The 10,197-nt window shown below is 42.9% G+C and overlaps 1 protein-coding gene across 2 annotated transcripts in view; it reads right to left on the minus strand.

The window, feature by feature from the left end:
• Positions 1-10,197, minus strand: part of LOC138962869 (uncharacterized) — a 75,044-nt gene that overhangs the window by 49,987 nt on the left and 14,860 nt on the right. Inside the window, exon 1 of one of the 2 annotated variants that reach the window (XM_070334834.1) lies at positions 7,437-8,297. The exons of the other annotated variant lie outside the window; for it this stretch is intronic. The gene's annotated coding sequence lies outside the window, so the exon portion shown is untranslated. Of the gene's footprint in view, positions 1-7,436; positions 8,298-10,197 lie in introns of those variants that run through there. 2 annotated transcript variants of the gene reach the window in all.

The raw sequence follows: 10,197 nt of genomic DNA on the forward strand, positions 1-10,197 counted from the left end.
AGATATAACAGGCCTGAAAGTGGTGAGTATTTTAGCCAAATGCGAATAAAGTTGCTAAAACAAATTGTTGGTTTGGCGGTACTAAAGTTTGCTCTCTGGCTAGTACATTTTCAGAATCACTAGCTAAAGGCGAGTACACCATTTGTTGGACTTTCAGGGCTGCATAAGACAATGTCTTCCTCGCAAAAATGCTGAAGCCGAAAACACATTTTTCATATGCGTTGTGTGTACACATTGCACATGACCGGCACATTTATTTCATCAGTTCAGCAAACTTGATGTGTTGCCATAAAGCACCCCTAACACACGGTAGGCCTTGTGTTTGCATTAGATCTTCAAAGCAGACGCTTCAAGAGCCGCCTCCGCAAATACTTTGAACATTTCCATAAGGTGACATGCAATCGAAGAAGGGATTTGTTTTTTTATTCAGTTGGAGTAACACACACACACACACACACACACACACACACACACACACACACACACACACACACACACACACACACACACACACACACACACACACACACACACCAGAACAAAAGAAAGAAAGAAAGAAACAAACAAACAAACAAACAAAATAATAAAACAAAACAAAACAAAACAAACACAAAGAAGGAAAAGACGAACATTAGAAGCACTTACAACAAAATCAATCGTTTCCATGGTGTCAGTTTCACGTAAACGAAGTTGAAACATCTAGAATCAAATATATCGATCAATGCATTACAGGTGGGGTTTTACACGTGTGGGCGTGTGATAAGGGGCAAATTACACGTGCGCAGTCACCACCACACTACATGCTGCGATAGGGATTACGACTGGTACTTGGTCTGTTTTCTTCTCACGCAACGTGTAGCGGGCTCGAAAAAAAAGAAGAATTACCTCAATAATCTGCAGTGCGTCGTCTGTGCCGCTGACTCTACGCAGGTATAATTTGCCCCTAATTGTGCACTATGCTGCGCGCGCTACTACGTAAGACAGGTATCTGACTTGCGAAGATTAATTGACCAAAAAGTGTTCGGATCGTGTTTTGCTCTCGTGACCGGGTGATGCACGGCAGTTTGTTTTCTGGTCGCCATAGTAACCACGTTGGGTACTGATGTTAGATATCACGACCAAAAAGAAGTGCGCAGTATTTAAACTGGTCGCGTGAAAACCACAAACACATTAATATAGCAACGGTTCCGCCATCAAAATGGATCTAATAGTGGGGCATTAAATCTACCTCCCTTCCCGGGTAGGTGATCATAGATCTGTCAAGGCTTTCAAAATGTGACAAGAGCATCCTTCAACGTAAAAACATAAGTCAAAATCACTAGCTGCTTTACGTGCGGAAGGTTTTATAAATTCATTTCGTAAATGACACCTATGTCAATCTTCTAAATTATTTCAGGAAAACTGTTCCACTCTGCACAGAATACAGCCACGCTATTGATTGATGGTATGTGTTCACGTGGAAGGATGCTCTTATATCCTCGGCGATGGCTGGATGTAAGAAAGCACCTGTTAGCTCGATGTAAGAAAGCACCTGTTTGCTGATGCCATTATCCTCGTTAATAAACAATTTGTCTTGTCTGGTCTTGGCTCGTCTTGTCAGTGAAGCTAGGTCCCATACAGTCTAGAGACATAGTGCTTGCTGCCGCGCGAACCGAGAAAGTTTTCCCTCTTTATCTTTGCTGCACTGGCCGCAAAACCCCTCCGCGCGGAGGTGTTTCGATCCAGACACATCGTACGTAGGGTGTGTATAGCCAGAGCTGTGATCGTGAGCCGAACTGGGGCCCGGGTAGCTCAGGTGGTAGAGCACTGGACTTGTGATCGAAAGGTCGCTGGTTCGAATCCGGGCCGGGACGGACACAGGTCAACCTTATGTGCAGACCCAGAGACGGTATCCATCTCCCACCCCCGTGTCACCACAGTGGCACGTAAAAGACCTCGGTCATTCTGCCATAAGTGCAGATGGCTGATACCACCTAAACACGCATACACTTGTGTATCTCATCTAAAGTCGGGTCAAAACCCGGGAACATGCCCCTAATTTACCCGATGCTCCCCAGCATGTCGTAAGAGGCGACTAACGGATTCTGTTTCTCCTTTTACCCTTGTTAAGTGTTTCTTGTATAGAATAATAATATAGTCAATTTGTGTACAGATTTTAGTCAAGCGGTATGTAAGAAATGTTAAGTCCTTTGTACTGGAAACTTGCATTCTCCTAGTAAGGTAATATATTGTACTACGTTGCAAGCCCCTGGAGCAAATTTTTGATTAGTGCTTTTGTGAACAAGAAACAATTGACAAGTGGCTCTATCCCATCTCCCCCCTTTCCCCGTCGCGATATAACCTTCGTGGTTGAAAACGACGTTAAACACCAAATAAAGAAAGAAAGGCGTAAAACTTAAATAATTTCTCCTGTGAGCCGAACTGTTTTCACGGAAAGGACTGTGCCTTGACTCATTAGCAGATAGTATTGTCATGCAGCACAACGACAAATTGCCTGCTAAGCCGGCGTAATGTGATTATGTTATGGGGTGCTTGTGACAGCCGACTTGAAAGAAACACTAAATCACAGTCGTGTAACTGCTTTTACCCTCACAAATGCCGGAAAAGAGAAATAGATGGTGCGGTAAATAAAATACGTAAACATGTGCGATCGTGTACGCGGAAATACCAAAGCTACGTCTGTTTTATTTAGGTTGTTTAAGGAGACAGCCACAGTAAGTCCAAGTGCAGGAAGTTGCCACTAAAAATTCTGCGCGAGGAGCTATTTTTCGGGAGAGTAATTCAAATCCAAACTGACCAAATCTTGTATACTATTCTGAATTTTAGGGTTGTTAGTACTCTGCCTGTTCAAAATTCTGTACACAATAATTTTGAAATTCGTAAAATATATCCAGCAACGACTCTGAATGTTCCATAAATTCCTAATGTATGGCTATAATGCTAGTAACGACTGAACTTACCTGAAACATTTAGCCGTGGAATACCTGCTTCATCAATGGCTCTGGCCGGAGACCAAGTCGATTGCCCTCACTACCACTAGTGTATAAGTATTTACCCCATACTTTCTAGTTTTTTTTCTTTCGTCACAAATATAAGAGACTCGGAGTATCTTCAAAAAATTAATGTCTATCCAAAAACCGTGAGCATTATTGTGAAGTATAATCTTTGTAAAGACACACACACACACACCCACACCCACACACAAACACACACACACACACACACACACACACACACCCACACACACACACACACACACACACACACAAAATAACCAACAACAATCGAGTATGAGCCCCGTCGGAAGTCGCCCATACCTTTAGTTATATAAAAAGCTAGACCCTGAGGACAATAGGCCAATCTGATATGTGTCTAGACTGCAAGGGTGTAGATAAGCGCAGACAGGTCACATAATTATATCTGATTCAGCAACATTTCTGCTTTTGTAGTATACTCTCTGTTCAATAAATAGTTCGACATCAAGCACGACATTTTTTTTTCAATTACACAGAGGCTGACATCTGCCGGGCAATAATATCATTTCAATATGACTCAGCCTTCTGTTTGATTCAGCCATCTATACTCTACCCCAAGTGCCGATGTAGCGATGTGAGATCGGCCCATGTGTGACAATACCCCCTCGGCCTCGTTGATCTTGTATAAGCTCCACACTGAACAAAAAAACACCCTTCGATTGTACTGATGAGCGACCTTGGGTACCTTACATTCATGGGGCCAAATTTGTTCAACCAATTTTGTGTATTTAACTTAGAAATTTGATTCATCCTAAAATGTTTCCCTTCTCATTCAAGGGACGTAACCACTCGGTACACGTTTTCGAAGAAATCAAATTTAGGGTTGAAATCTATTCCAATTCACCACCAGTTTTCTTCACATGCAAACAATTTCACTTCTTTAATTTAATTTTACTAGGAAACAACATTTCAGTCTTGAGTATATATCGAGGAGGTAATGTGACACAGGGGCCAATCTCACATTGTTACGCCGATACCACCTGATCCCCCGGCTGTACTCGTTGTTGCAGGTGTTGCAAAGACTTTTAAGGTGATAGACACCACCAACACAACTATTTATTTATTTTTTTATTTTATTTTATTTTATTCGGCGTGATTTTTATTTCTCAAATAGTGGTCGTGTTTTTGTGGTGTCACCCCATCTTTCTTTTGGTTTTAATTATCTCCTAAGTTGAAACTGAAAGTAATAAACATGATTAATTGCAGGGTAACCGGTTTCAGTTAATATCAATGTTGTTAATAACTCTGGACAGTTATAAAGTACATGGAAACACTTGCTTTTATTCAGGATTTTAATGCCTGAATTCTAACGCACATACAAAATCACCAACGAGGCATCACGATCTGGGGTTTTCAGGCTAAGTCACTGAGAACATATATTTGTTCAAATCATGAACTGCAACTGACTTACATGCATTCTATGTCACAAATGAGTGTTTGTTCTTGAATTTGGAAATCATTAGCAGCCACTGTTCATCATTTACAACCAGCTACAACAACAACAACAACAACAACAACAACAACAACAACAACAACAAATCGTTTACCTCAATCGTTCACCTCCAGAATCAAACTTAATGTGTGCATACAAGCTTTATAATGTTGAACTGTAGTAGGATAGTCATCTCTACGTTTACTTATTCATTAGAATCGTTTTCTGTTATGGAGAGCTCTTCTATCGCTCAATTAAAACCAGCACCAGCAAAAACTCGACACAGTTTCCAGTCGTGTGTGCATACTGCAAAAAATTAAACTATAGTCCTGGAGAAGATGATTAGTCTATAACCTTTGCATGGCCCCCATCACCTTAACTATTCTGTGGGATCTTTCTTTTATGACTTTATTTTGATCTATACAACAATTAATCCACCGGCTGTTACCGAACCACTAAGTACCGTAACACGAACATAGGTGTAGCAGACACAGCTAGCTAGATATATGTATGGCTCAGTAAAGACAGCGGTGTAGCAGACACAGCTAGCTTGGTATGGCTCAGTAAAGACAGCGGTGTAGCAGACACAGCTAGCTAGGTATGGCTCAGTAAAGACAGCGGTGTAGCAGACACAGCTAGCTAGGTATGGCTCAGTAAAGACAGCGGTGTTGCAGACACAGCTAGCTAGATATGGCTCAGTAAAGACAGCGGTGTAGCAGACACAGCTAGCTACGTATGGCTCAGTAAATACAGCGGTGTAGCAGACACAGCTAGCTAGATATGGCTCAGTAAAGACAGCGGTGTAGCAGACACAGCTAGCTAGGTATGACTCAGTAAAGACAGCGGTGTAGCAGACACAGCTAGCTAGGTATGGCTCAGTAAAGACAGCGGTGTAGCAGACACAGCTAGCTAGGTATGGCTCAGTAAAGACAGCGGTGTAGCAGACACAGCTAGCTAGGTATGACTCAGTAAAGACAGCGGTGTAGCAGACACAGCTAGCTAGATATGGCTCAGTAAAGACAGCGGTGTAGAAGACACAGCTAGCTAGGTATGGCTCAGTAAAGACAGCGGTGTAGCAGACACAGCTAGCTAGGTATGGCTCAGTAAAGACAGCGGTGTAGCAGACACAGCTAGCTAGGTATGGCTCAGTAAAGACAGCGGTGTTGCAGACACAGCTAGCTAGATATGGCTCAGTAAAGACAGCGGTGTAGCAGACACAGCTAGCTAGATATGGCTCAGTAAAGACAGCGGTGTAGAAGACACAGCTAGCTAGGTATGGCTCAGAAAAGACAGCGGTGTAGCAGACACAGCTAGCTAGGTATGGCTCAGTAAAGACAGCGGTGTAGCAGACACAGCTAGCTAGGTATGGCTCAGTAAAGACAGCGGTGTAGCAGACACAGCTAGCTAGGTATGGCTCAGTAAAGACAGCGGTGTAGCAGACACAGCTAGCTAGGTATGGCTCAGTAAAGACAGCGGTGTAGCAGACACAGCTAGCTAGGTATGACTCAGTAAAGACAGCGGTGTAGCAGACACAGCTAGCTAGGTATGGCTCAGTAAAGACAGCGGTGTAGCAGACACAGCTAGCTAGGTATGGCTCAGAAAAGACAGCGGTGTAGCAGACACAGCTAGCTAGGTATGGCTCAGTAAAGACAGCGGTGTAGCAGACACAGCTAGCTAGGTATGGCTCAGTAAAGACAGCGGTGTAGCAGACACAGCTAGCTAGGTATGGCTCAGTTAAGACAGCGGTGTAGCAGACACAGCTAGCTAGGTATGGCTCAGTAAAGACAGCGGTGTAGCAGACACAGCTAGCTAGGTATGGCTCAGTAAAGACAGCGGTGTAGCAGACACAGCTAGCTAGGTATGGCTCAGTAAAGACAGCGGTGTAGCAGACACAGCTAGCTAGGTATGGCTCAGTAAAGACAGCGGTGTAGCAGACACAGCTAGCTTGGTATGGCTCAGTAAAGACAGCGGTGTAGCAGACACAGCTAGCTAGGTATGGCTCAGTAAAGACAGCGGTGTAGCAGACACAGCTAGCTAGGTATGGCTCAGTAAAGACAGCGGACTATATGTACATACAGGGGAACCCCCCTTTTAAGACCTAAAAAAAATCTGAGAAAATCAGGTCTTTAAAATGAGGGGGTCTTAAAATGGACGTAAATTTACAGAGGTTATGAACAGAAAGTCTGTAATACTAATAGCAAGGTCTTAAAAAGGGTGGAAGTCTTAAATTGGAGCGGGGGGGGGGGGGGGGGGTCTTAAAATGTAGGATCTACTGTACAGCACACAGCATCATTATACCGTTATCATAACGAAGCGGTCTTGTCAGCCCGTGTCAGGCCACCTGTCACGCTCGGCTGATTTCCGCTGTGCAGGCAAGCGTGACGAACGGAATGATGTCACACCGGGCCGCGCCACCACCGCTGTAGTTGTCGTCGTCGTTCAGTGTAGGTCGCGCGCGACGGGACGAGGGCGGTGTGCGTCAGGGATACGCGATCGAACTCTATTAACACCACTAGCATGGTGTTTTAGTCGTGTTGTTAGTACATGTGTGTTGTAAACCCTACACATCTCTGTCCCATTTCCTCATCCTTTTCTGTGATTCAAGTATCTACTTCTTGTTCCTGTGATGTTATCTTTAACCACGTACTTTCTTGTCAACTCTACACTATGATGTCTCTCTGGTTTGTGCGCCCTGCACTTCGATCCGTTCAAACTTAAATACCCCCTGTAAATGATCGATCTGTTTTCACTGTACATTATAGCCTGTACATCGTACGTAAAATACAATTCTGCTTTGTGTATATTTTGCACCGTTTCACCTTACGACGGCTGTCGTCAGTTTCAATACAACACGTACATCTTGCATACATGTCAGTCGTGACTTGCATATAAATTATATATCTTACACCTCTTGCGTCTTATCTTTCTTCTAAGTGTAAGCCTACATAATAAATTACGGTATGTCTTACCTGCACCGCAGCGCTGTCCAGGTAAATCCAGTCTAAGGTGATAAGAAAATAAATCTTCCCTTTTTTATCCGTCGGTGAAAGAAAAATAATCCTCTGCTTTCAGTTTCGTGTCCTCATAAGTTCACCGCATAGTAACATTGTAGTAGCCAGGCAGTGTCATGGTAAGACTGCTAGAAAGTTATCGGAGGAAAACTCTCGGGTCGATGGCCGGGTTAGATCAATCCTCACAAGTATACACTGCTAACACAACTTGACACACTTCGCGCCACTGAGAAATGCACTGCCGTGTCGAAAGGGAAAAACTAAATCCCGGATTTTTATCCAAGCACATTCACATAACTCCTTCAGCCTTTCCTGGTTCCCGTATGGGATCTTTTCGATCTCAATCCGTCGCCAGAAAGATCGCTTCAAGATTAAGAACGAATCGTGGGTGTCCGTGGAGCTGAGACCTGTCTCTCACATTGAAGTTCAAACAGAGGCTATGCTTTTCAATGTGGCGTAGGCAGCCGGTGTGAAAAAAGGAGACTAGCTTAGGGAATAAGTTGAATCCCACGCATGCACATGTATACCCACTACGGTTGAAATGGTTTTGTTGTCAACGCTGGTCTGCTCGCGGGAAGGAAAGGGTGACTGCCAGTCGTCGAGCGAACAGAAAGAAGCCTGCGTGTGTTGGGTTTGCGGGGGAGTTGCACTTTTTGTTCCCTGGAGGGTTGCTTTCACATTGAAGGTGTAGTCAAACTCACAGTTCCCCTTCAGTTATCGATATCTTTTGTCCTGTGTTCATCGAAAAGTTCGGCGCAGAAAACGAAAGTATTCCCAGCGGAGTGTTAAAAGCGCAGGAGCAGACGATACATAGATCGTCTGTTGACACAAGCACGCAATACGTTTTGTGATAGGCCACGCCTCCCTTTTGGCTTCTACTTGTCAGGTGCGCTTGAACCTGTCAATCATGAAACGAGGCTGTTGTGGGGCTGGTGACTTAACTAATGAATGTAATCGTGCACCGTAGCAGAAACTCATATGTAGTTTCCGTCAAATTGTGGGAAATTAATTCTACAGGTGCGTTAACACATTTTTTGACGGTCGACAAATTGTTACACTTTTTCCCGGGCAGGTTCACCCCTTGTAAGTTAGACTTGTCGTACATTCATGCGAGTCTGCTGGATAAAATCGGATATAAGTTCAATCAGCTATCGCTTCCCTTCTTTGTTTTTATTTTTATAAATATATTTGATATTTATTCAGAGTAGTGGGCTTAATTAACAGCACGCTTCATTTAAAGCATTCATATATTGGCTGTCATTATAGTTAAGCATTCATACATTGGCTGTCATTATAGTTAAGCATTCATATATTGGCTGTCATTATAGTTAAGCATTCATATATTGGTTGTCATTATAGTTAAGCATTCATATATTGGCTGTCATTATAGTTAAGCATTCATATATTGGCTGTCATTATAGTTAAGCATTCATACATAGGCTGTCATTATAGTTAAGCATTCATATATTGGCTGTCAATATAGTTAAGCATTCATACATTGGCTGTCATTATAGTTAAGCATTCATACTTTGGCTGTCATAATAAAGTTGGCCAAAAAATTATTGCAACAAATTTCAAACCCAAATTAAAGCAATAAATACGCAAGGTAGCAAAACAAAACAATCTATTCAGGGTAGATAATAGGTTTGAATTTCTTCTCGTATGTCAAAGTTGCAAAGTTTTGCCTATTGTGATTTCTTGTCAATTTTTCATTTGGCTCTTCCGTTTTTGTCTGGTCGATTTTGAGGGTACCCTTACTTGAGCGGCGATCACGTGATCCCTGTACAAGAAATATTTAATCCAAAAGGTGATCCTGGAGGTTAAGTGAACGGTCTTAACTGGCAAATACAGTTTTAATGAAATGACACGGGGATTAATGCTTTAATTTGTGTTTGAAATTTGTTGCAATAATTTTTTGGCCAAGCATTCGGATTTTGTATTTTGAATGTTTCAGGAGCCAGAGAGGCTCTAAACAAAAAAATGACTGACACTTTTGCTCCACCCCAACCCTTCCCCCACACCCCTTCTCTCTCCCTCTCTTTCGCCGACAAAAACACATAGACACAGGCATACAGACATACACTGACAGACAGACAGACAGACACACACACACACACAAACACACACACACACACTCACTCACACACACACACATACACGCGTGTGAGCACAAACACACACAAACACACTCTCTCTCTCTCTCTCTCTCTCTCTCTCTCTCTCTCTCTCTTCCTCCCTCCCTCCCTCCCTCCCTCTCTCTCTATGTCTTTCCTCCCACTAATGTTGTGTTTTGTTTTGCCAAATCATAAGGGTGGGTCGACCGTCAAAATTAAGTCCCACAACAATCTGCGTCGTAAGAATATTTGGTGCCTCCTCTTCAAACATTTATCGATTTTTCAAGGAGCGTATTCGACATTTCTATTTCTGGTTTGCAATGGCAGGGAGAAATGTGATGACTTCAGCAGGAAATCTCTTGACCTTAAAATGTAGCAAATATTCTTCTGGTCGTAATCTGCGGCCGGTAAATCTCTTTCGTGGAGACGCAGATGACATGTAGTCTTACTAGTATTTGCTTTCACCGAATATTTCCGGTATTTTACTGGGTTTTCGAAAATATATCGTCACAAGGCCAGTTCTACCGGTTATGATTGAATTGTACAGGTTTTTATATCAAAATCAAGCCGCTGAGGTGTCATTTTGACTTCATTTAAACTGGTTG

Source organism: Littorina saxatilis, linkage group LG3 (assembly GCF_037325665.1).
Source record: "Littorina saxatilis isolate snail1 linkage group LG3, US_GU_Lsax_2.0, whole genome shotgun sequence".
NCBI classification, from domain to species: Eukaryota; Metazoa; Mollusca; class Gastropoda; order Littorinimorpha; family Littorinidae; genus Littorina; species Littorina saxatilis.